Source organism: Ambystoma mexicanum, chromosome 11 (assembly GCF_040938575.1).
Source record: "Ambystoma mexicanum isolate Mex_15411 chromosome 11, UKY_AmexF1_1, whole genome shotgun sequence".
Lineage (NCBI taxonomy): Eukaryota > Metazoa > Chordata > Amphibia > Caudata > Ambystomatidae > Ambystoma > Ambystoma mexicanum.
In genome coordinates, this window is record NC_090934.1 from 1329272475 (window position 1) to 1329300002 (window position 27528).

Consider the following 27528-nt stretch of genomic DNA (forward strand, 5'->3'; position numbering starts at 1 on the left):
ATTAGATAAAACAGCTTTGATTTGACGATGTTCGAATCCAGGATATCCTTGACTTCAAATTCGAGTTCCCTGTCGACCAGGATTGGTTTTGGTGGTTTCAGTACTCGGGTTCCTGGTTGCACTGGTTTCAGAAGTGAGACATGAAACACGGGATGAATTTTCATCTGCGAAGGTAAATTCAACTTCCCAACTACCGGATTGATGATGGCCTATGTATCTGGGGTTGAAGGTTCAGGTTCCTTTCATTTGTATGTGCTTCGATGCCAGCCAGACTTCATCTCCGACTTGATACTTTGGAGCTTCACTCCTATGGATGTCTGCTGACTTCTTGTATCTTTCGTTGGCTTGTTTCAGCTGATCCGTTGCTTGTCTGAAAGCTTGAGTAATCGTAGTGTGCAAACTTCTTACTGCTGGCATTTCCAAAGGTTGAGGCGAGTCTAGATTGGAGGTTCGTGGATGCAACCCATAAATGGTGTAGAAGGGAGTCTGTCCAATGCTGGAGTGCAGGGAATTGTTGGAGGCGTATTCGGTTATCCATAAAATGTCTTTCCAACTGCTTTCAGTTTGATGTAACATACATCTGAGGTATTGTTCTAGGGTCTAGTTGGTCCTCTCATTCTGACCATCATTCTGGGGATGGTGGCTTGTAGATAGTCTTACATCGATTTGTGCTAATTCGCAACACTTTTTCCAAAATCGTGAGATAAATTGACTGCCACGATCCGAAATTAGCATGGAAGGGAATCCATGTATTCGGACTATCTGTTCTAAGAATTCTTTAGCCAGGATTGAAGCTGAGGGTAACCCCTTCAGTGGAATGAAATGAGCCATCTTCGAAAACAAGTCCACCACCACCAAAATTGTGTTGAACCCGTTACAGGGAGGAAGGTCAGTTATAAAATCAAGAGACAACGTATGCCAAGGCGTAGGCAGAATATCCAGTAGTTGCAGTTGACCTGGTGATCTTTTCTTCAAGGCCTTGTTTTGTGCGCAAATTCCACAGGATAATACAAATTGTTTGATATCTTTATGCCATGTTGGCCACCAATAGTATCGCTTGATCTTGGCTTCGGTCTTCGCTATCCCAGGATGACCTTCAACCAGTGATTTGTGGTAATTCGAGATGACCCTCTCCTGAAGTTCTTTGCTGGGTAGGTAGAGACGTCCCTGAAAATATGGTAAGTGGTTTGAAACAGAATGATGAACACTTTTGGTAGACCAGTCTCTCAGAGTGTCTGTATCCATGAGATATGTGATTTCTTTGTGGATGTCATCTAAGGTTAGAGACGTTGTCACTCCTAAGATCTTTTCGCCGGGAATGATGGGCACTGGGTCTGGGTTGGTGGATTCCTCTTCTACCCCAATGCGAGATAGAGCGTCTGCCTTGCCATTTTGACAACCAGGTCGATAAGTACTCACAAAGTCAAATTCAGCAAAATATAATGCCCATCGGAGTTGGCGGGATGATTGGGCCTTTGCCACCTTCAAGTACTATAGATTGCGGTGGTCAGTGATTAATGTAATTGTATGTCTTGCTCCCAGAAGGTAATGCCGCCAAGCCTTGAAGGCCGCCTTGATGGCCAGAAGTTCCTTGTCCGTAATGGCATAATTAAATTCTGGTGCCGTGAATTTCCGTGACCAGAAGGCCACTGGATAGAGTTGACCCGTTTCAGGATCTTTCTGCGAGAGGACCGCTCCCATTGCCGAACTGGAAGCGTCGGTCTCGACCACGTACGGTAGGTCTGGACGTGGGTGTTTCAGGATCGGGGCTGAGATGAATTTTTGCTTTAAGTCCTGAAAGGCTTTCTCGGCTTCCTCAGACCATTGAAAACGTTTGTTCTTTCGCAGAAGAGAGGTAATGGGATGTACTAACTGCGAGAAGCCCGGAATGAAGCGGCGATAGAAGTTCGCAAATCCGAGCATACTCTGAGCTCCTTTAATCGAGGTTGGAGAAGGCAGTTGAGAATGGCGTCAACATTCCGTGAATCCATGCGTACACCATGTGGGGTTAGGACAAACCCAAGGAATTCGACCTCTGTAACATGGAAGAAGCATTTTTCCAGTTTTGCGAAAAATCTGTGTTGTCGAACTTTGTCCAAGACTGCATGGACGTGTTTCACATGTTCCTGTTCAGACGATGAATATACCAGAATGTCGTCAATGTTTACTACGACACACACATTAATCAGTTCACGCAGGACATCATTCATGAAATACTGGAACGCCGCTTGGGCGTTGCAAAAGCCAAAGGGCATCACTTGGTATTCGAATAATCCGCATTTGGTGCGGAAGGCGGTCTTCCATTCGTCCCCTTTTTTTATTCATACCAGATGATATGCCCCTCTAAGATCTAGCTTGGTACAGATTCGGGCATCTTTAACTTGGTCCAAAAGTTCAGGAATTAGTGGCAAGGGGTAACGGTTTTTAACTGTGACTTGGTTTAATACGCGGTAATCGATGCAAGTCCCAGGGTCTCCTTTTTGAGGCATAAAGAACAAGGGCGAGGCTGCTGGGGACTTGGATGGGCGGATAAAGCCGTTAGCCAGGTATTGGTCCAGATACTTTTTTAAATGCAGATTTTCAGGTTCCGTAAGTGTGTAGATTCTGCTACATGGAATCTGTGCGCCAGGAATAAGGTCGATCTTACAATCGTACGATCTATGGGGAGGAAGAGTATTCGCTTGGTCCTTCTGGAAAACATCCTGATAGTCTTGGTATTCTGGAGGTAGCGGATTAGTCTGATTCATGATAGTTGTGACTTCCTTAACTAAAGGTTCCTTTGTTTGGTAACAGGTACGAGCACATTCGACTGAGAAGGTCAGCCTCTTAGCACGCCAGTCGATGCAAGGATTGTGTGATTCTAGCCATGGCATTCCCAGAATTATTTGAAATTGTGGAGCCTTGATTAAATCGAACACGATGTCTTCCCAATGTCCGTCTTGGCACAAGAGTGTCATTTCTGTTGTTGAGTGCATCACTGGACGCAAAGCGATCTCAGTTCCATCGACAGTGGTGACTAAATCTGTAGTTGCCTTTTCGCATAGCGGAAGATTCATCCTTGTAGCCAAATCGTGATCCATATCATTTCCAATGGCTCTGCTATCGATGTATGCTCTGACTGCATGCATTTGAGACGGCTGTTGGTGATTTATGAGGATCATTGGCAAGACGAGGTGCAAGGTCTGACAGTCCTTTTTTTCGCTTGACAAGCGGACCTCTACGCTTGTCGTGTGAGGAAATTTTCCGCTTCCACTTTGCCAGCAACTCTGACTGCCTTCTTGGGTGGTTTTACAGGGCAGTCTCGAAGAAAGTGGCCGGCTGGAACGCAATACAAACATAGCTGTTGTCTTCTTCTACCTCTTTCTGCCTTGGTTAACGGCCCTCACACTCCTCCAATCTGCATGGGTTTGGCCAAGTTGGAAGTCTTGGATGCATTCTCCTTTGGGCGTACAAAAACCTGAGTATCCATTCTAGCCCGATCTGCCTTACGGTTCTGTAGTCTATGATCAAGCTGAACCATCAGATCTATGTATTCCGCACAATCACTAGGAGGGTTGACCACTGGAGATAAAACATCCTTCAACTCCCCTCTTAAGCCCCGGTAAAACAGAGTTGCTCTTTTGTCGTCAAGCCAATCAGTTTCTACTATCAGTCTATTAAAGGTGGCGATGTACTTCAACAGATCTTGATTGCTTTGGCGCAGGGACAAGAGTTCATTCTCCAATGCCTGACCCTGAGAGTGGCGGGCAAACAACTTCTCCATGTTCATTTGAAACCTCTGGAAGTCTCGCAGGATGGGATCGTCCCGATTGACTAGAGGTACTGACCAGTCCGCAGCACTGCCACTGAGATAAGACAATACAAAGGCTACCATTGATTGGTCGTTTGGAAAGGCCTCTGGCCTACATAGGAAATGTAGCCGGCACTGGTTCATGAAAACCGCATACCTTTTTGGGTCTCCTGCAAAGCGTTCTGGAGGTGCCAAAGGTACGGCTCCTGGAAGGACCACTTGAACTGGATTGCTGGGTGTAGTCGGAACCGTTGACCCCAATCCAGGTAACAGTGTTTGCCCCGCCTGGGATTGAAGCAATTGTTTAGCAAGCTCATTGGTACGATCTTTAGCCACAATCAATTTCCTCCTTAAAGCATTTGTCTCCTGCCGGGCCGCATGCTCCTCTGCCCTGAGTTCCCCCAAAAGCTGGGCTAGTTGGTCTGTCTCTGAGGTTTCCGTGACGCCCAGGTAGAGAATTTGTAGAAGGCTTCACGTTCTGTCACGCTCACCTGGTCTCCACGGGGGCATAGTACGTAGTCGTATGACCGATATCTGTACTGGCGTAGTTTTGATGGTATGATGTGTCTTCCTCCCCTGTTATCCAGGAGGCGTTACCCTGCAATGTTGAAACAAGATGTTAACTAATGAGTGGGTTGGATTGGTCCCACTTCCTGCAACCTCCTGATGCCTGACTCCTCTCCGGCTCACCTTTGAGTTTGGTGAGGTAGGCTCTCCGTCCTGCTTGACCTTCAGCAGGGGCGCAGTAGGCTCAGTCTTTCTCTGGGCACAGTTTCTTCACTGTTCCTGAGTGCCTGTTGCTGTGTTTCGGGAATGCTTGGATTAATCAGATAAGTCTCTATCCCAATGACAGCTTGGTATAGATGCTCAAGTCTTATTGTTCCAAAGTTTAAAGTGTTTTGTCTTTGTTGCAGATGCGGTCTCGTACCGAAGGTTAGAAGAAGAATTGACTCTCATAGAATGCTGAACTGGTTGTCTCCAGGTGACTATGAGCACGGATGAGTGGCGCTGGATGGCTGAACAATTGTTCATTTTTGTATTGTGCGCGACTAACCTGTTTTCTGTTCCCTTTTTGCAGGCGCGGTGCGGCCCTAAGATGAAGAATGGAAGAACCGCTCCAAAGTAATCGAGAGGAATGCAGAATCCCAGGTGAGTATTGGATGCCTGCGCAGAAGTCGGTTTCCAACAGGGGGGGGGTGATCGGAAGTCCAGCTGGAGACGGAACCGATGGACGGAATTCGAGGTAAGGCCTTTGTCGCTGAAGTAACACCTGTTCCTCTCATTTTCTTCTTCCAGGCACCAATGGATGAAAATCTCGGACGGGCGTGGCTGCAGAAACTCGAGGACAGAGCAGACACAGTGAGCGTTACGCTGCAGGAGTGCAGAATAACCCGAAGCGTGTTCTGCCTGCAGGGTGTGGCTTAAATAGCCTTGCAAGTAGTCCCAGGTAAAGTAGTCCCTTTACCACACCCTGTCTTCTCAGGAAAAGTAGTCCCTCTGCCACACCCTGGATATACAGAAGGCTCAGCCTCACTAGGCAGATTAAATAGTTCCATAAATTCAGCCCATTTCATGAGCCTGGCGCCAACGGCACCAGGACTGAGTCAATGAGGCTCTGGGGCACTTCCTTGGGGGCTGACAAGTCCTTCTGGGTGACAGGGACTGGGGTGGGCCCAACAGCTCCAGGGGTTTTGGAGCGCGCATCATGACACTAGTTCCTAGTTTCTATTTTATTGTTCCTTTTTCCCTGGATTTCAAATTTAGTGTGCTTATTAGTAATATCTGCTCCCTAGATTCCCTTTCTGTCTCCCTCTTTTTGCAAGTAATCCATAGGGCTCATGGCTAAACCCCAATCTACCCAGGTGGGTCAAAAATCAAAATAGCAACAGATGATCAGGGAGACCGAATGAGAACGACACACTTCAATAATCATCCAATTCAACAATGAATGCCTTTCTTTTGAGGTTGGGTAAAATGACATTTTGTTTTAAGCAATTGCTTCAATGCATACATATGTGATGGGATGAAATTATAACAGAACATACAAATAGTGAAGAAAACAGTGTTTTCTAAAATCCACTTCGAGTTTATTGGTGAAGGAGAAGGAATGATGCTAAACTTTCCTGCTCCCGGGGTCTCCCACATGTTTAATCTCGGCCCAGCAGCATATCCGCTTGACTCTACTGTGGAGGGGACCATCAAATATCCCGCTGAGATTAAACATACAGGAGAACCTGGGAGCAAGAAAGTTTAGCATCATTCCTTCTCCTCTACCAATGAACTCGAAGTGGATTGTTGAAAACACTGTGAAATTATGAAAACTCAAGAGCAACAGGACTCCATCACTGAACCCCTCCTTTCCGTCCTGATGAAGGTAATCCATTCCTCAGCACAATAGATCAGCTATCAATTGGCCAAAACACATCCGTGTCGACATCCCCCTCAGTGTTTAATGTCAACACTGTAAATGTTGTAATTTGGCTCACGCTAATGTTTTTGTTGAATTAGATCACCTTGATCCCAAAATGTTAAATGGGACCCTGTTTTTTTCTAGATGTATGTCCAGGCCCAAAATGCATGGACAAAAATGTTAGTGTATCATGTTAGGATACTGTATCTTCACTATTGTATGCCGTGTTCTAATTTCGTCCCATTATGTATTTATGAATTGAAGAAATTGGTTAACATTTTAATTCATTTTACCTAATCTCAAAAGAATGGCATTCATTGTATGAATTGAATGATTATTGAAGTGTGTCGTTCTTGCTCAGTCACCCTGATCATTTGTTGCTATTTTGATCCCTCTGTTCTGCAGTCAGCACTTGCCATTGCTTTCCTTTTTCTGTGCAGTCCAGTTTGTCTGTTCTTTATTCCCTTGACTTTGCCCTATACAGCAACAAAATCTTGATCCTTTAGTCACTCCTCATTATAGATTTAGAGTTTTTCCCAGTTTGCCTTTCCTTCGCTGGGTTGATCATTTCAGGTGGTATTTCTCGTTCTTGTGAGTATGGTCTTTAAGTTACCTTATACAATACCATCAAGGGTGTTCACTCACAGATCCTGGTCTTGCTTGCCCTCTATGTGGGCTTAGCGCTGACAGTACCTGTAAGAGCAATTGTTGGTAAGGCGCTTGCCAACTTTCTTTGTAATCATAACGAGCTTCTTAGCGCTTACCCACATCCCTTTTTATATATTTGCATTATCATCACACTCCACTTGCACATCCTGGGTTTTAGTGTACATGTGTCTTGGTTCCGGCGTGCATGTTTGACTCAAAGCTACTCTGATCCTGTGAACATTTCCCTTTCTATATTCACTGCCTTTGTCCTCTCATGACAAGGGAGTCCCAGGACCTTAGTTTTGTGTGAACTGTGCTACATTTGAACTTGGGGAAGTGAATCCCAAGACCACCTCTTTGTGTGAATTGGGGTACATTTGAACTTGTACAAGGTAACTGCAGAAATTGAGAAAACACTATTGAAGTGAACCTCTATTGGAACTGTACCGAAATTGAGATAGGGAACTAAAGAAGAACTCAAGCTGAAATTAACTTAGCCTTTACTTTTGAACACTTGTAGGGAAACTCCCACTATAGTATAGGGCAAGTTAGGTGCTACACCATCCTGATCATTAATAAAGTTTTGTTTAGAACTGCACATATGTTGTCCGTCTCATCTCTCTTGATACCATGCCTGTCCCACAATATGGGAACATCCTTTTCGACCTCCATAGTAGGGTTGCCCATCTTCCTTCAAACTGTCCTCTTGTTGTGCATGCTACTAGATGGCTGAGACACTTTGCATCCCGGATAGATATTTCTGTGGCAATAAATGTTCTGGCTGTGCTCATGGCATAACGGATGAGAGAACATACTTTGCAGCTTCTCCCCACCTCCTTCATGTGCTGATACCACATGTTATTCTTTAAATGGGCTGAATTATCAAGGTATTTATTTATATCCTCATGATCTTCTTCAGCAACCCTTTTAAAATGGATAGTTTGCTTGGAAATATCAGGGAATATATCACTTTTGCTTTTGTTTGGGATAAAAATAGATGTCCCATTGCAAAACACTTAATCTGTATAAAACAACATTATTTGACAAAATGCCATAACAATAAGGAAGAAAAGACAAAAGTTTGTACAGAATGAGGTTACAAGAAGTATTGGAAAAGAATGTATTGATCTTCCCGGCAATGTGTCTCTTATGAATTCGAATATTTCCCATTTTCTATCCTTCAATGTGTAATTTCTTTCACTTTTATAAACCACAATTTTTTATAATACAAATTGTAAAATTATTACAATTCTGATTCTGCAAATGATAGGACTGCTTTTAGGATTTCCCAAAAATTTGACAACATCAACGGGTCGTCTCACTAGAGCTGGATAAGATCAAAGTATGTATACGAAAACAGCATGCACATTGTCTCTTTAACCTAACGGGAATAGTTTTGTTCGAATACTGCAGTTTTGTTTGTCTCCTTTCAAACTTGGAATAACAAAGTTCAAGTTGTTTTTTCTTCATCCATTCTTTGTTGGCCCTTGGTAGCCGATCTGGTCTGCATTCGTGGAACTTCTTCTCTTGCTTCATAGTAAGCGGGAGGGGGGGTGAGGGTCTCTCCCTTATAAAGCTTTACATCATTCAAGTGCAGCTAAGCTCTTCTTCCTTCGAGTTTCACAGCAGTGGGAGTGACCCCCTCTACTATGTACGGTCCATCAAAGTGGGGCTTTTAGGCAGAATCCAGTGGAGTTCCCTTAGGGAGCACTACACCAGATTAGGACTACATGTGAGAGCAATAAATCCCCTTTGGTATCAGTCTGTACCACAAAGATTTAGTTGGTAGCTGTGGCTTAGCAGTCAGACTTATCTCAAGAGGGAGATGAGCAGTATTCAGGGTTTACACAATAGGCAGTACAGTACTATGGAGCAAGGAAACTCTGACCAAAGCTTTGTATCAAAAAGAGAATATATTTATTCTATACACATCTAGTTTCAACACATAGATCACAGTTGATAAAGTAAATTAATTTTAGTCAAGGAAAAACATATACAACTCCCTATTCAATTGTAGACAAGTTTGCGGTAGAGTGAAAACTGAGCAAAACGGCACAGTGAAAATCAACTACAAATGGCACTTTAACGAAAGGGAGGGAAAGCACAAGTTAAATTGAAATAGACACTCCCTAGCAACACTTCCCTGAAGTTTTGTGAACAAGTAATGCACAGTAACACTTTAGCAGAAAGATAAGTGAATGAAAACTGAGCAAAATGGCACTCCACAAGTTAAAACAGTAGGAAGGAAGAGGGGTTTAGAAGATTCAGGTGCATCCACACATTTCTCATTGAAAACCAATCTAGTGAGAGCAGATCTAACAAATCAGCCAGAGTCAATAGGCCTGAGCCAGAGTCAGTAGTACAGGACCAAGAGCTTGGGAGCCAAAATGTTCTTGTAGCTGCAGTTAAGTCTTTAGTAGAAAAATATTGAAGAGGTAGATGTGAGGCGAAAGACAATGTTAAGAGAGAGGGCGGCCGACCCCACAAGTAGTTAAAGTATTTAAAACACCTTTAGGGCTACCACGGAGAAAGGGCGGCCTGGCGGTACAATGTACCTTAAACGAGAAGAAGTGGCTCCTGCAGTGGCGGTTGTTCCTGGTAGTTCCTGCAGGTCAAGGTGTCCAACAGAGGAAGAGAGGCTCTCGTCGTGGAGGAAGGTTCGAGTCGCTGCACTACCCAGGGATGAAACCAGCCGCGTTGCTGCCAAACAAAGTTTAAAAGGTACGCTCCTTTTAATCGCGGTCCGGGTCAATAGCTACCTGGCTATCCGGTCTCCAAGTGCGGGGCACTGTCGATTCGACCAAGGCAGGTCCGAGGAAGCGATAGGTGAACTGGTTGACCCTACCAGCTCAAGGGAAGGATGCTCTTTCGCTGAAGATCTCCTCTCGTCGTGTGGAAGAAAAGTGGTAAGATGATCCGGCAGGGCTTCACCGGTTGTGTAGATGCTGAAGATGTCTGTGGCTTCTCTCCCCTTCGGTTCCATAGTTCCAGTGGCGACGTCTTGCTCTTCCAGTCCTCAGGACCCTGCTTTTATGCAGAAAGAGACCCATTCATACAGCCTAGCTGTCACTCACACAGTGGAGTGGTCTTCTTGGCGGGTGACCCTCCAGCCTATCTGGTTAGAGTGCGACCTGAGTTACTGTGGCAACTCGGTCCAGGGGTTCTACTCCCCCTCGCAAACAACAGACCCACCCCAGACTCAGAGGCGCCGAAAGAAGGGCTTCTTCGCAGAAGCCCGCCAAAGGAGCGAACAAAGGATCCCCGGCCTGGATTAGGAATATGGAGTAAGACTCGAGAAAGAAGTTATATCAAAGTTCTGGCAAATAAAACCTACTGGAGTAAAGTTAGTAGTAAAATAAACCAGCGGTATGTTAGAGGCTGTCAGTAAAAGTGTTGGCCTCGAACAATGGCAAAATCCCATAGGGAAATATTCGCCGTCGAATATAAAAGGTAGTAACCACTGCCACCAGCCAGAAACTTTGTAGAGGGGGACTTTAAGGTACCCTCTCAAAAATGAGCATAGGGGAAAAACTATTAACCTCTTCCAGTACTTCCATATTAAGATGGGTTGTACTGGTTTAGTCCATAGAGATTGACTAGTAAAGTCAATGGGGACTTTACATGCCCTGGGAGACAGTAGTCAGCCCCAGGGTATGGAGTCTATGTTTGGAGGTCGCTACGGCACCCCTGTGTCACTGCACAGAGGGTGCTGTGTAACACGTGCATAAAGATGGTTCCTATGGGTGAGAGAAAAGATCCCATAGGCAAACACAAAAATAGCCTAGAACACACATAGCAAAGATACCTAAGAGTGGGAAAAAGAGTCTCACTCTTAGCAGGTAAAAAAGAAATACACCCTTCAGATCCAGCAAAGCTGGTGGGGGACTCTATAGGTAAGGGAAACTAGCCAGAAGTGAGAATTCTCCCTAACAGGGGCTTATTCCAAGTGTGTACAAAACATTTTACAAGCACTTGGTCCCCTGGATACAAACTAGGTTGCTGTAGCAAATCTATCAGATCATTTATTTGGCTGTCTTAATCAACCTCCTTTGACCCTTCCCTCCAATTTTTGACCTGTTGAGAAAAAAAAAACATTAGCTGTCATATTTGTCAAATAATCATGCATCTCATTCCCTAATGTTTTTGCTACACTATGGGCCTCAGTTTTTTTTTTGAGTGGGAGGAGCTAGGGGTACTCTTATACACAGTCCAGTCATAAACTCATGAGGAGTCAGATAGTGATCTGAGCCAGGCTAGTTTCTCAGGGCAAACAGAGCAAGGTTTTGGCAATGGAGCCATCCTTTCTTCAAGGTAATTTTGATCTTTGCTATCCTTTCTTTAAAGAGTCTGTTTAGCCTCTCACAGACACCATTTGCCTGTGGTGATAAGCAGATGAAATGTGTGCTTTATGCCTAATAGAAGAACTAATTTTTAGAACAATTAATTTACAAAATGCGTCCCATTATCAGACCGCAGGACTTCGCACACACCCCATCTAGGAAATACCTCATGTACGAGAAACCTGGCAGCACAGGTGGTATTGGTGTGAGTACATGGAATGCCTCAATCCATCTGGAAAAGGGCCATACTGCCAATGACATGTATCTGTAGCCATTGCATGTCTGCAACATATCCACATCATCTATATGTAGATGCTGAAAAGGACCGTTGGGTCTGGGAATTTCTCCTCTCACTGTTCGCAAGGTGTGCCCTGCTGTGAACATCTATCTGGCAGACAATGCAGTTCACAATAAACTGTGCAACATGTTCTAAAAAATTTGGTACAACCCAATCTTTTGCAATCATGCCAGCAACACTCTCTCTAATTGTGTGTGCAGGATAGTGAAGCTGATCCAGTCCCACTTTCAATGATGTTAGAGTCAGGACTGGATTTCCAGTGCTATCTTGTCTGCATATAGCCTCAGTGGAGGATAAAGAACACCCTCGTCTCTTCCATAGATCCTGTTCTTCCAGTGAAGCTAGACCTTGCAGCTCAAATAATTTCACAATGGGTAGCATATTAAAAACTTCTTTTATCAGCATGCAACGTTCTGACATTTGCTGAACATCTTCTACTTCAAAATTAGAAATATTTGGAAAATATGCTGCTGTTTGGGCTTCAACGCTTGTGGCTTTGTTACAGCGAGAAATCATGTCTGCCCCTTTAGTATGGGCTGCACATTTCCCACGGCGATAGCCGATGGGAGCTTTAGCTGGCTGCACACTTAACCACAAAAACCCTAGCCATCCTTTCCACCCTTTCTTCGATGCCACAGCATTCACCAACAACAGAGCCTCCTCCTTGGTCCCCCCTCCTCTCACCTGTTCTTTTCTTTCGCCCGTCATACTGGATGAGGTCACCAGACAAGTCACCAGACAAGTCTGATTATAAAGGCTTCACCAAACAGGTGAACCCCTGACCCTCCAAAACCATTAGACAATACTGACTCCCTCGCTCCAGACTTGGCTGATCTCTGCAATCTCTCCTTTTCCACTGGAGCCTTCCCAACCACCCTGAAGCACTCACTTGTGCACCCTCTGCTCAAAAAACCCTCTGCCGATCCCTCCATTATGGCAAACTACCACCCCATCTCCATCCCTCCTTTCTTGGGCAAAATCCTGGAGAAACTGGCTATCTCTCAGCTTACCTTCCACAATGAATCTATTGGTTCCTTCCAAGACAATCAATCTAGCTCTGGAGCATCCAGAGGCATGGAAACTGTTCTTTTGAACACCCATGAAGACCTCCTCTCAAATCTTGACACCAACACCCCCTCTATCCTCATTCTCCTTGACTTCTCTTCTGCTTTCGACACAGTTAACCAAGACATCCTCATCGCACAACTCCGTGACACCCCGAGAATCACATGTCAGGCTCTGGCATGGTTAACCTCCTTCCTCTCTGACCGCCCATCACATGTGGAGCTTGGAGCCTTTCATTCGACTATCACTCTCTCAACCTGTGGTGTTCCCCAGGGATCTAATCTATCCCCCTGGTTCTTCAATGTCTATATGGCTACCCTGGCACATGTGATCGCCACTGTCACCTCTAACTTCCAGTGCTACGCCGATGACAACTAACTTTGAGGCTACCCTCTGCCGCCTCCTCCTCGCTCATATCGGATTGTCTGTCCGCTATTCAGTCTTAGTGTGCTGCAAACGACCTCTTCCTCAAAGCCACTAAGACTGAGATTATTCACATTGGGACCCCTGATCCCACTTTCCCACTGGCCGGCCTCCCTTGGCCATTCGCCCACACCCACCTGCGAGGTAAGAAACCTTGGGGTCATCTTCAACTCCACTCTCTTATCCTCTCACATTTCAGACATCTCTAAAAAAATCTAACTATCAGCTACACCTCCTAAGAGGCACTCTAACTTTGCTCAATTATTCCCAGAGGCTCACTGTCTCCAGAGCATTGGTTCTCTACAGGCTGGACTATTGCAACAGCCTCTTCCTGAACCTCCCTTCTTTTGCCCTGCGCACTCTGCAACTCATCCAGAACAGAACCGCAAGACTTATTCTTGGCCTCAAGCCTAGGGACTGAATCTCTCCAGCACTGAAATCCCTTCACTGGCTCCCTGTGGCTGCAAGGATCAAATTCAAGACCCTTTGCATTGTTCACAAGGCTTTCTGGGAACTGGGACCTACCTACCTGCAATGACGTCTTCCTAAATACTGTCCTTCACAAGCCCTACGCTCATCTACCTCCAACTTTCTGCGAGTGAGTCGGTTCTCCAAGCAGAAATGTGGAGGGAGATCCTTGTCCTCAGCAGGTGTCTCCCTCTGGAATAGCCTCCCTGCCGCCCTCGGTCTTGAGCCGGATCTCCTTAAATTCAGGAAACTCCTGAAGACTTTCCTCTTTTCCTCTTCCTTCTCTCTCCCTCAACCCTTCTAACCTAGTTCTCTGCTTTTTCCCTCTCTCCCTCCTCTTCCTTACAGCATGCCGACTGGCCGCCGGGTGCAGCTAAAGAGTCTCACTGGTTCCTGGTACCCCGCCAGTCCTCCCTTGCACTTGCCTTAGGGCCCTACACCCTACCATCACTCAATGTACTCGAGAAATTAACCCAAGAGAGTGGCTCTCTCTTAACTTACCTCAGTCTCAACTGCACGGGTGCACTGGATTCCTCCCACTCCCTGTGACTCTCTGTGTACTTGCTCGATCTACACGCACCACACCTGAAAATTGTCTGTCTCCCTTGTCTTCACCCCTTAATTGCATTGTTAAAATTGCAACTGTTAAATGTACTTTTTACGCACTTACTCTGCCTGTGCAGACTATTCATCGTCTCAGAATTTCAAGGGCTCTGAGCGACTTTGTTTTTTTCCCCATGTTCCCACCCTTCTTGAGCGCTTTGAAACACTTACCCGTGTATAGGCGCTATATAAATAAACAATACCATACCATACCTTAATGAGTTTATCCAATAGCGGCACATTTTGTAATTGTGTGCTGCATGCGCAGAGGAAACCCCTCAGTTTCCAGTGTGACAATCCTGCGTGAACATTTGACATCATGTAGGTGGAGTCAGAGTAGACTGTCACTTCCTCATTCTCAGATCTCTGGAGTGTGGCGATAAGCACCTCTAACTCTGCAGCCTTGGCTGAACAATCTGAAGGCTATCTTGCACTTGTCACTAATTCAAATTCACCTTTCTATTTTAGCTTCACTACTGCTTATCCAGTATGTCTTTCTCCTATCAATTGGTCAGTTTTTGAAGGACCATCAATAAATAGGAATTCCCCGCCTCCAAGAGCATTTTCTCCAACATGGGGAATATCATCATAGAACTCTGTAAATAATGTGCAGTCAAGAACATAGTCCTCCTTCCCTACTGGTTCTGCTATAAATGTTGCTGGATTCACTACTCTACACCTAACAGTTTTGATTGCTGGGTTTGAAATAGTAACTTTGTACCCCAACGCTCTTTGTGTAATCGATGTACTTTTGGGTTTCTCCAAAATGGTGAATAAGGAATGCTCAACGAATAACGTAATTTAACACCCCATTTTAATACTTGCAGCTTTTTGAAGAAGCAGCTAAGGCTAATGGTTTATGCCCATGTCCTAATGTTGTCTTCTATGTGAGGACTGCTCTCATCACTTCTCCATTTGAATGTGAGAATAAATAAAGCTCTTCTTTATTATCCAGAACCACTAACAGTGACTGTACAAATCGCCCTCTGTAATTATTCAAATCCTTCAGTCATCTCATCTGTCCATGTTACTTCACCTTTACCTATCTGTGCTTCCTTGAATCCTTTTAAAAATGGCCAAATAGATGTACTGTAATTGATAAACCAGGCCCTGCAATATTTACATATGCCTACAAATTGTTGCACTTGCCTTACCATCTCAAGTGTTGGATCTTTCATGATCGCTTCTGTTCTCTTAGGTGCCACCTTTCTCCCCACTTGAGAGGTTAACTGTCCTATGTACAGGACCTCTTCCTGGCAATTTAGTAATCTCTCTTTGTCCACTTTATACGCAGCTCTGCTAGTATTGTCATTAGTCGAACTGAAGCTTCCCTGCATCTTTCCTCTGTGTCACTGGACACCAATATATCATCTACATACTGAATTATGGTACTCTCAAGCTGGGGGTTACCTACGTCCATCTGAAGAACCCTACTAAAAATCGATGGGGACTCACAGTATCCCTTAGGTAATCTTGTATGTTTCCAGTGCTGGTTTCTATACGAAAACAAAGTCAAATTGTGTGAGTCTTCATGAAAGGCCATTGAAAATAAAGTGTTTTTTAAATCTGTGACTGTAAAATATTTGGCTTTAGCTGGGATGTTATATAATACTGTAGATATATTCAGAGCCAACGAAAACACTGCTTCAACAATATTGTATAAAGGGCATAGATCCTGAATAAATCTCTACGACCCCCCCCTGTTGCTTTCTACACTGGGTACAGAGCCGTGTTATATGGGGATTCTGAGGGCACCGATATGAAAGTGGAAATGGTTTCAAATATGCCTTCATCTGCTCCTCTGGACATAGGGTACTGTTTTTGCATGTGGCAATACTGCTCCTGGTTTGAATTCTATTTTAACTGCTCCTGCTCCACTCAACAGACTGACGTCATATGGGCTACTGGTCCATAAGATGCTTGGCACCTTTTCTAAATCTTGCTGGAAAAAAAGACGGTTGATTTTTTACCGATGCCATTCTCTGTGGTATCACTCTATTCTCAACTTTAATCCAATAAGTGAGACTTATGAAAAATATTAATACATCATCTGAATAATCATCATTGAACAATTCTTCATCCGTCAAGTCGGTTAGTCTGTAATCTTAATCAAGAGCTATCTCTGCTATCTGTACTATGCGACCATGCTGGTGGTCACTCAGAATATGGTGTAGGTTTTGGTGTTTTTTCTTTTTGGTCCTCTGAGTTTGACCACTTTACCCCTTTTTCTAGGTTCGGATCTATCGTAAAAACTGCATGTGCCCTCTCTTCGCGCGCTTTCATTTTCTTCATCTGACATCATTATACCCCAACTGGTATGATTATGTCCCTTTCCTCGTCATCAAGATCTAGTGTACTTAAGGACAGCATCCTATGCTTGTCCATCATTAAGTTATCTGCTCTACCTCTTGTTTCTCTCGGTCGAGATCCTTCGATACTCACTCTGGTTTCATAACCATCCTTTCCATCAACTTCCTACATAGATCCCCAATCCTTTTCCCTATGCCTTCTGCTCATAAGCCCATGTCTGTATTCTTGGTATCCCTTTCAGCTCCCTGCGGGGCTGTTGTGAGCCTCTCTGTTCTTACCATCGTTCTCGTGCTTCAATTGGTATTATACATCTATTAACAATGTGATCTACATCATCCCTTTGTCCCCTACTCCTTCTCATTTTTTCTTCCCTCCTCCCTTTTCTCTTCTTCCTCACATCTTCTTTGCAACCTATGTTGCTTGTGTTTCTATTTCTCCATGTTTCTTCTCCTCCATTCACTTTTTTATGTTCCTCACACCTTTGTTCTTCCTTTCTCTTCTTCTCTTTTTCCTTCTCCCCTTTGTATGCCCTTTCTTGTTCCTTTTCCTTCTTTTCCCATTCCGCTCTTTCTTTGACATCGTCAATACCCTTTCCATCTAATTTGATTAGCAACTGTCCTCCCATCCACTCGTTCTGTACTATTGTCACTCTGCTATTTCTGCCTTTCTCTCTTTTTTAGCTCTTGGTTTTTGCTTCTATCTCTATCTGTCTTGTCTCTTCATTCATCACACTCCTTATGTTCATCGCATGCTGACATATTTATGTTCTTTAATCTTGCTTTCTTCTATATTGTCTTCACTACTATAAGCGGGGGGCCGTATGTAGGATTAACATACCCCGCTGCTGCTTTTAGCTCCTTGAAAAATCCTATAAAATCCCTGTTTGTCGTCAGTTGTACTAATGTTTTCAGGAGAAAGAGGAGCCGTGGGCGCTGCGCCCTGCCCTTTATGCTGATTAGGCATCTACTCCTTCTCGGGCTGGTCTTCTCTCTTGCTCCGATACATTTCCCATAGCTCTAAAACAGCTTACCTTTGTTGTACCTTCTTCCCAGAGTATGCAGCATGTAAATATGTTGTCATGTGTTGCAATATTGTTCTGGATAGTGAACCTTCTTGCGGCCAAGACGAACATTTTGTCAGCCGTGCCTTTTACCCACTGGGCATGGTATTTCCTAATCTTAGGTGTGTATCTCAATAATGTTTTGCACAAGTCTAGAAGCGGAGTGTTCCACACAATGACAAGTCATTTTGTAACTGTCAATACTTACTGGTTCCTTTATATTCTGTTATTATTTTGATTAATTACACCACAACAATCAATTCGGGCAAGTACCATAAATCAATGCCCATTTCCCAAAAACAATCCTCTGAACAATTTTCAAGCCTACACAATAATATTCTTTTTACTACTTAGGTTTATGTTGCTATCAATTCTTACTATCCTGCTTTTATTATTGATCTAAGAATATTGTTTTACTCTATTTTATTTTTCTTCAATTGCTACCCTCCTACAATTGGCACCAATCGCTTGTTTTTTAGAGTCTGATAACCAGTCAAATTATTACTACTGTTCTATAGTTTCAAGCTACAATCTATATTATCACAACTAATACAAAGCATGAGAACTTTTTACACTAATATTTTCAACCCCCCCCCCCCAAAAAATGTGCACTATAATTTTTACGCTCGTCTTCCTTACTTTCTCTGGTAAAAGTATCTGATTTCTATTGTTACGCCATTTTGGAGTGTGACGCGCATCCTTCCTTGGCTTGGCAGCAGGAATCACTTGAATATATGTTCTGGAGTTTGATGCAGTCCCTTCTATTCTCCTTGAGATTGGGAAACATGGCATCTCACCTTAATCAAATCCAGTTTCGTATATGGGATCCATTACTCACCGTAATCGTATTTCTGATGCTTGTATCTGCTTAGATTCACATGTTGTTCATAGGCCAACATCTAGTGGAAGCTGCAGAGTATTAGTTTGTTTTTTCGAAACTCGAAAATGGGCGTCGACACAGGGCGTGCCGGTAATACTATCCCTAGTGTGACGTCCACTGTGCCCATGATCCCTCACGCGTGTAGGACCCTCAGATTGTATTTTTTCTGACATGAGGTAGCATGAGGAGTAGCGTGAGTACAGATTATCCAAGCAGATAGATAGATAAGACTACAAGCATCCATGCACCTTCTCTCAGAGGGGAGGAAGGGCAAGCACATGTGAATCTAAGAAGATACAAGCATCAGAAATACGATTATGGTGAATAATGTATCCCTTCTGAGGCTTGTGGAATCTACTTAGATCACATGCTGTGCATAGATTAGTGAGCAGTGTTAGAAGAAGGTGGTGGGATGTGAGAAGGGTCATGAGCGAACAGATGTCTTAGAAACGCTTGTCCCACTTGAATATCTGTCTTGGAATGAGTGTCAATGCAGTAGTGCTGAGTAAAAGTGTGAATAGAGCTCCAAGTAGCTGCTTTTCAAATGGTGTCAGGGGGTACCACTTGCAATGAAAGCCAGAGTGGCCCCAGTGCCTCTTGTAGAGTAGGCTCTTGGTGTAAAAGGCAGAGTTGTATTAGAAAGGGAGGAGCACAGCTGGATACAGTTTACTATCCATTTAGAGATGGCACCTTTAGAAACATGATCTCCCTCCTGCCTGTAGCTACGGAGACGAACAGTTGGTCTGTCTTACTCAGCGGTCTGGTCTTGTCTACATAGTAGACGACTGCTCTTCACACATCTAGTGTGTGTAGTTTCACCTCAACAGAGCTTTTGGGTTCTTGGAAGAAGGCCGGAATCTCAATGAACTGGTTAACGTGGAATTTAGAAATTAATTTAGGTGAGAACCTAGGGTGTGCACGTAGAACCAGTTTACCTTTATGAACAGTAAAGAAAGGATCCTGCACTGACAGAGCCTGAATTTCACTGACCCTTCTTATGGATGTAATGGCTACTAAGAAGGCAGTTTTATAGGTCGGGTGTTTGAGACTAGCCTTATGCATGGGTTCAAAGGGTGGGCCCATGAGTTTAGCAAGCATCACATTAAGGATCCATCCAGGTGGTGGGTTAGAAACTGGAGGGTGGAGTCTCTTTACCCCTTCCACGAAGGCTTTAGCCACTGGTACTTTCCACCACGACACCTTATTATGGGAGGTGGTGTAGGCTGACAGCGCCGCCAGGTGTACCTTGAGTGAATTAAATACCAACCCTGCATCCAGCAGTTGGAACATGTAGGTGACAGTATTGGAAGGAGTGCAATCAACTGGGTTGATTTGTCTATTCTGGCACCAGATAACAAATCTTTTCCATTTATCAAAGTAACAGTGTCTCGTGTTTGGTTTCCTAGAGTCTTTTAGGATATCCATGCATCTCTGTGGCAGGTTGAGATGTCCAAACTTTATGACTTCAGGAGCCATGCTGCCAAGCTCATTGAGCTGGGTTGAGGTTGCACTGTTTGACCTTGGTGCTGGGATAGTAGGTTGAGCCAGCACGGGAGTTTGATGGGTTTGCACAGTGCTAGTCTGCGCAGGTGTGGGAACCACAGTTGTCTCGCCCACTTGGGAGCAACTCGGATGAGCGCCATCGATTCTCTGTGCATCTTGTTCACCACCTTCCTCATGAGAGGCATTGGTGGAAAAGCATAGGCAAATATCCATGACCAGTTCATCCACAGGGCGTTCCCCTGGAGTCTGACTGGGGGTACCTGGATGCGAATCCTGGGCATTGTCTGTTTTCGCTTGTGGCAAATAGGTCTATAGTGGGGAAAACCCCACTGTGAGAAGAGGTCTTCTACGACTTCTCTGTGTAGACACCATTCCTGTTCTTTTGGGAGGGGATCTCTGCTCAGAGCATCTGCCAGTGAATTGCGATCCCCTGGAACATGTTGAGATAACAGGTAAATGTTCCGTCCGAGTGCCCATGTTCAAATTTTCTGGGCAAGCCTGGACAGATTTGGCGAACGAGTCCCTCCCTGTTTGTTTATGTAAAACATGGCTGTCGTGCTGTCTGTTAAGATCTGCATTGACAGGTTCAACAGGTGGGGTTCAAAAGCTCGAAGCGCTCTGTAGACTGCCAGAAGCTCTAGCAGATTTATGTGATTCTTGGCCACTGTGTGAGACCAGAGACCCTGAACTGTGTGGTGAAGGAGGTGTGCTCCCCACCCCGATAGGGACGCGTCTGTAGTGACTACGCCCTGTATCTTCGGATCGAAAAAGGGTTTCCCCTTTGACAGGTTGTCTCTCGTTCACCAGCGGAGACTTTGTACCAGTGTTGGTGAAACGACCAATAGATCGTCCCACTGACCACTTGCCTGAGACCATTGTTTCGCCAACCATTCCTGCATGGGTCGCATGCGCAGGCGCGCGTGGGAAACCAGGTAAATACATGACGCCATCATACCTAGCAAACGCATCGCTTTGCGCACCTTTATCTGACGACCGGGCTGATATTGAGGAATTTGCAGTACTATATTCCGAATTCTTTCCTCTGATGGAAAGGCCAACACCTCTTGTGAGTTTAGGACAGCTCCTAGGAACTGTTTGGAGGTGCTTGGCACCAGGCTTGATTTCTTCTTGTTGATAGAGAAACCCAATTCGAAGAGGAGGTCGATCATTCTTTGAATGTTGGAGCTGCAAATTACTGGGGTTTCCCCCGTGATGAGCCAGTCGTCCAGGTAAGGGTACACTGGGATTGCCTCTCTGCGTAGGTGTGCTGCCGCCACCGCCAGTACCTTGGTGAATACCCTTGGAGCCAAGGCTATACCGAAGGGCAGCACCTTGAACTGGTAGTGCTGACTGTCCACCTTGAAGCGCAAGAATCTTCTGTGTGCTGAGAACATTGAAATATGAAAATAGGCATCGTTCATGTCCAATGTTGCCATGTAATCTCCCTTTTTTAGGAGGGGGATTACTTCTTGTAAAGTAGTCATGCAAAATGTTTGGGGCTTGACATACTTGTTTGCAGGGCGTAAATCGAATACTGGGCGCATTGTCAAATCTTTTTTTTGGCACAAGAAAGTAAGTTGAATAAATACCCTTGTTTACCTGGTTGCCCGGGACGAGTTCTATCGCGTCCTTTGCGAAAAGATTGACGATTTCCTCGAGGAGGATCTTTTGGTGGTCCAGGGAATGTATCTTTTGTCTTGGAGGGTGGTTGCGGGGGCGTTCCAGCAGTTTGATGCAGTATCCTGTGGACAAGGTGGACAGCACCCATCTGTCCAATGTGATCCCTTCCCATGCCTGGGTGAAGTTGGAAATGCGCCCCCCTACGAGAAATGCATGGGAAGGGACCCTGAGCGGAACGTCACTGTTTTCTGGGAGGCGTACTGCCTCTGGCTGGGCTGCCTCTAGCTCTACCACGGCTCCTCTTATTACCTCTGCCGTAACTTTGGGTAGTCTGTTGGTTGCCACCCCACGATGTACCCTGTCCCTGTGCGTAATTGGAGCCCCTCTGGGAATGTTGGCCATGTGAGCGACGAAAATTACTATTCCCTCTTTGGTTTGCGTGTTTATTCGTCAATTGTCCCAGGGACTTAAGGGTATCGTACCTGTCTTTGGCAGTTTTGAGTGCGTCGTCTACCGCTTTTCCAAACAAGACATTCGGTTCCACCGGCATGTCGATAAGGGTTGCCTGGGTCTCGGGTTTAAACCCAGACTGTCTAAAACAAGCGTGCCTCTTAATGACGGTGCTCTCTGCTATGAGCCGGCCTGCATTATTTGCGGCATCAAAGGTCGTCTTTAGAATGCATCTAGACACGGCTCTACCATCTGACGCAATCTGGGCTAACTGGCCCTTTAGTGGTTCCGGTGCGGAGTCAATGAGAGCAGCTACTTGCTCCCACTGGTGGCAATTATAGCTCGCAAGCAGAGTGGTGCATATAAGGTGCGGTGTGCTACAAAAGTTAAACACATATGCCTTTACAGAGATATGTAGGAAAGCAGACTCCATAATAAAAATAAAACAGAGCAAATAAGAATGAATGAGGGGAAAAGGCTCCCCTCATTCATGATAGAAAGAAAAAGGTCCAGAAGTCCAGCAAAAAAAGTGCTGGGGTCTTACTAGGAGAGGGGACGAAGCATGATAAATTTCCCTAGCAGAGCGCCCTGCGAGAGATGTTGGCGAACTGACCACCACTGCTGGCCCTTGCGGAATACCCGATTTAGGGCGATCTTGTTGGTCCGTGTCCCAGTGACCTGCTGCCATCTGGCACCTAGAAACTCTTGAAGGGGTCTCATCTGCAGTCTGAAAAAGGGAACCAGATGGATGCAGTAGGACATCATTCCCAGCAGTGCCTTGAGAGACAGGATGGTTGCAATGGAAGCTGCCGACATCAGTTGGGCCTTTCCCAGGATGGTCTTCACCCTCTTCTCCGAGGTAGTTGCTAGACACAAGAGTGTTTTGAGAGGTGCACCCAAGAATAGTGCGTTCTGAGATGGGACTACGCAGGACGTCTGATAGTTTATCGCAAACCCCAGAGAAGTCAGGGATTTAATGGTCTCTGCAGTAAGCTGGATTGCCAGTGTGCGCGAGCAGGACTGATGAGCCAATCGTCCAGGCAAGGATAGATGTGGGTTCCTTTGCTGCACAGATGGACTACCACCACTGGCAAGCATTTGGTGAACAAGTTTGGCCAATTTTGGCCAATTTCAGGCCAAAGGAAAGGGCCTTAAACTGGTAATGATACCTGTGAATGACAAAACGCGGGAACCTCTGGTGTTTTTGATGATTGGGGATGTGGAAGTAAGCATTCTCCAAGTCTAGGGTCACTAGGAAATCTCTTTCCTCCATCTGGCCAATCAGGGGTTGCAACATGAGTATCCTGAACTTTTAGGATTTGAGGAACTTGTTAAGGTGTTTCAAGACTAGAATGGGTCTCCACCCTCCTGACTTCTTACCACAAAGCATCTGGAGTAGACTCCGGAGCTCCAGATGTGCTGAGGGACAGGCTCTATCGCCCCTTTGCATAGCATGGCCTGAACCTCTTTTAGCAGCTGTGCCCGTGCATTTCTTGTTGTGGAACAGGAGGAATGTGAGGGTATTTTTCCTGGAATTTCAGAGCGTGGCCCTGTTGAAGGACATTGAGCACCCATTTGTATGTGGAGATCTTTCGTAACTGGCCAACAAATTGCGATAAACGGCCTCCCACTGTGGTGCCGAAGTGGGGGGTGCAGGTCCTGGGAAGGTTCAGGCCAGCGTCAGCATCCTGGATGGGGGCAATGACATTGGGTGCCACTATCGTAGGCCTGGGAGCGTCCCCTTTAAACCTCCTGCGTCTTGGAGCGGGAGGGCTGACTAGAGAAGGGGTGGGAGAGTATAGCCTTTGGATGACCTGGAGAATCTCCCTTTAGATAAGCAAAAGGACGTCCTCTGCTGAAGGGTGCACAGAGAGCGCATTGTCTCTGTGTCAGTCTTATTGGACTGCAGAGTTTTGTTGACCGCCTTTCCAAACAGGTTGTTGCCATCGAACGGCAAGTCGATTACCTTACTCTTCATATCTGTGTGGAAATTGGTGGCCTTGAGCCATCCCTGGTGGTGTGGGGCCACACTATTGCCCATCTAGCAAAAGGCGGAGTCCGCAATGTCGATGGCTGTGGTTATCACGTGGAAAGAAGCCACTCCCCTTCCTGTATCAGGGCTAGAGCTTCAGCCTTCTCATTGTCAAGGAGGACGTAGCGTATGGGCCCCAACTTATACCATAGCCCCTATAGACAGGATGGCAAGGGCATTGGTGGCCTTGATTGTTGATGCTGCCTTAATAATGATGCACTTTCCTGCGGCATCTAGCTTTTTCCCCTCCTATACCGGAGGGAACATAGACAAAGACGAGGGGTTGGACGACCTCCCCCTAGCGGGGGCTGAGGCCACTGATTCGGTTGAGGGCTGGGACCTGAGGCACCTAGGAGCAGAGTCTGCAACCTGCTACTTCTTCTCCAAACTGTCTCTTTTGGCAGGAGTAATATGAAGGGCCTTCATGACAGCCAGGCCATCCTCCCATACGTCATCCAACAGGGGAACGGAGACGATGGTCTTGGAGGACTCCAGTAGTTCAAAAAGAAAACCTCCCTTCTTTTCCACCGGTACTAGGTTGAACAGCTTGGCAGCTTTAGATATCAAAGAGTGGAATTGACCGATCTTGTCGGCAGAAAGGCCCTGAAGGGCACATGGACGTCAGGGGTTTCCCCATCCGTGGGAATGTAATGATCAAACTCATCCGTGTGTGAACTGGTTGTGGCGGTGACCATGTCAGTCTGAGCGGTTTCCTCTGCCACTGGGGGCAGCACCACCAATGGCCAGGGGGTAAGAGGGGCCTTAAGAGACGGAGTCAGCTGAGCCAGAGAAGTCCACGGAGGGCTTCTTGCCAGAACAGGGATGGGAGCAGTGGGCAGTCTCTGCTGGAAGTCAGCCACCAGTGTGTGCAAGATGATCAAGATGTCCAAGGACATATCCGTTGGTGCAGGGGCTGGACTTGGGCCCAGTAGGGGGCTAAACGGCAGGGAAGGCCGGGCCGGTGACCCCTGATGAGGCAATGGCAGAATGCGGTTGGGTTCCCCTTGGCCCACCCTTCAGGATCCAAGTAAAAACCCTCTGGCAGGTCTTCAGAAGTGGGGTATATTGCTGGATACTTCCTGGGGGATCCCACAGGTGCCAGAGTGAAGAGTGGTGCAGCCTTGGAGGGTCTAGGTAGAACTCCTGAGATGGAGGCATGTCTCACCAAACCAGTGCCCATGGGGAAAGAGGCGATGCCTGGATCCTGCAGAGCCTGACGGGCCGCTGTCAGAACTATTGAAGTTGGCCTAGGCGGTAAGAAAACCCTTGGTGTGGTAACTGTTGCAGTGTTAAAGGTGAAAGTCATGGACAAACCCTTTGGTGTTGCAGCTGTCGAAGGCAGAGCAATCTTCGTAGACAGGGTTGTTGACAAAGTACTCGTCAACAAAGTACTCTTCGAAGGGGCGGTCCTCGGTGGGGATGGTTCTAGTGGATGAACCAGCCGACAGGGCTTGTGTTGATGATGGTGGAGCTGGTGACGGGCCCTTGGACGACTTGCTTTTCGACGACCACCTTTGTTTGGCTGCTGACGCCAGCGATTTTTTCGCAGACGGGGGAAGCCCACCTGCCGGTAGGCTAACCGTTGACAGAGCCGGTGATGGTGACCGGCCTCTCTCCGAACTGGGTCCTGCAGCTGCGGCGACTGCTGACAAAGAAGGCGTTGGAGCGTGCAACTTTACCTTCTTTTGGATCTTCGCCAGGGAAGCATCCTCAAAGGACCTCAACCTCTTTTTACCAGAGGGAGCACATTTTTTGGACCTGCCGGCTCTTTAAGAGGCGTGCCTATGCCCAGAAGCTGCATCAGAGGCCTTCCCTTCTTCGGTCCCCACCACCAACCTCTGATGGCAGTCTTTCTGTGTCTTCGAGAAAAAGGATTGGCAAATCGGACATGCAGACAGTAAATGCACCTGAGGTGGCGAGTCTCGAAGATATTATTCAGGCCGCAGTTGTCACAGGACCTGAAAATACTTTTCGTCGTGGCTTCCGTCATGGTATTGGGGTAAAGGCCCAAGCCTTAGGCTATTCTGCCACGAGCTGGAGATCTGGCGATGGATTGAGGATCTCCTCTGGCAACGGGTTCCTGCGGCTGGTATCCTTCTTCGTCGAACAGACTGATGTTCCTTGTAGAGAAATGGTCTGTTCCTCCCAGCAGCCACCTTGTCAGTCTGGTAGGACACAGACAACAGGGGGGTATGTCAAGTGGAAAGACCTATAGGGGAAAAGCCCCAGGTGCAAGACTTGTCAGAGAGAAGCTGTAGTGATTTCCACGTGAAGGAAGTATTGTAAATATCCAACTGAAAGCTGGACAAAAAGTCCAGGTAAATTGTAGAAAATAGTAAGCAACAACAGGACAAGGTGTGGAGAAGCAGAGAGCAGGAGATGCTTCAGAGGGTAAATCCAAGTAAAAGGTTGGGACATGGCAATGGAGCACTGCAGAAACAATTATGAACAACAACTGACAGCAACAGAGTAAACGAAGCCAGCAGGAAAAAAACTGAAAAACAAATCAGGAGGGAAGGCAGAAGTGAAGTATCCGCGGAGTAGAAGGCGGAATTCGGAGAGGGAAGAAGGGAACAATCTGAAAGGCACTGCAAGCAGATGGCACAGCGTCTTACCCCACGAACCGTGAGGGTTGCAACGCTTTGGGCAGCGCGTGTTAATGAAAATAAAGATGCGCAGTGCCATCCTGGAGGAAGTTTAGACCATCACCTCACATTATGGAGTGCTACGTTCTGGCATGTTCATGGATTGCCTGCCACTGTTGTCATAATGGCCATCTAATTGAGCATGGCAACCAGGGGTTGAGCTTAGGAGGCCATGTGTCATTCGCTGGTGCAGTATGACACAAAGTGACACTGATAGGCTATAGAGGAGATAGCAGTTTTAGATTAAAGCTAAACTGCTCTTAATTTTACTGAGGATTCCAGCCCGACAACAGGGAATATTCATGAGCATGCAAATCCATGCAAAACCCCATAATGGAGAAGATTACAGTTTTTATGGATGTTTCCCAAAAACTATACATTATCCTGCAAGAAATCTAGATCCAAGGCCCATTTATGTGGCTCCAGGGTGGTATCGAGATCAATCAGACCTTCTGTTGAGTGAGAAGCTTCTGCAAAGTCAAAAGCAGAATGAAAAACTTCAGACAAAAATGTGATGGTGAAAAGTTTTGAATGACAATCACTTGCAGTCCTCTTCAGTAACCTTCGACACCTGCCAGAGAACAGCCAGCAGATAAGATTAAAGCTGGTCTGTGCCACCACAGAAGGGGAACAGCCATATTCAGATCAGTATAGCCCAGATTGCTAGGCCATGTGCCCTCTTAACAGGAATACAAGCAATCCCAGACACGTTTCAGTCTTGTTGGGTCTCTTAAGTGAGGTGAAGCTTGGTTCCCTCTGGTGCAATGATCAAGTGCAATGATCAAGTGACTCATAGCTGGATACACGCTCACTCACATAGGGCGAGAGCTATAGCAGATACTCTTCCCATATAGTTACTTTCTCCAAAGCACTTTTCCTTTATGTCACCAATACAGATGACAGTCTTCGGCTAGCATGAAATTCAAAGCTGGCAGGTAGGACACTAGAACTGCTGCACTGCCAAGTGGGTATGTCTGGTGCCC

At 46.0% G+C, this 27528-nt stretch overlaps 1 protein-coding gene across 2 annotated transcripts in view; it reads right to left on the reverse strand.

Annotated features, from left to right (window-relative positions):
* The window catches only part of ATOSA (atos homolog A), a 662760-nt gene that overhangs the window by 260584 nt on the left and 374648 nt on the right, over positions 1 to 27528 (reverse strand). The window lies entirely within an intron of this gene.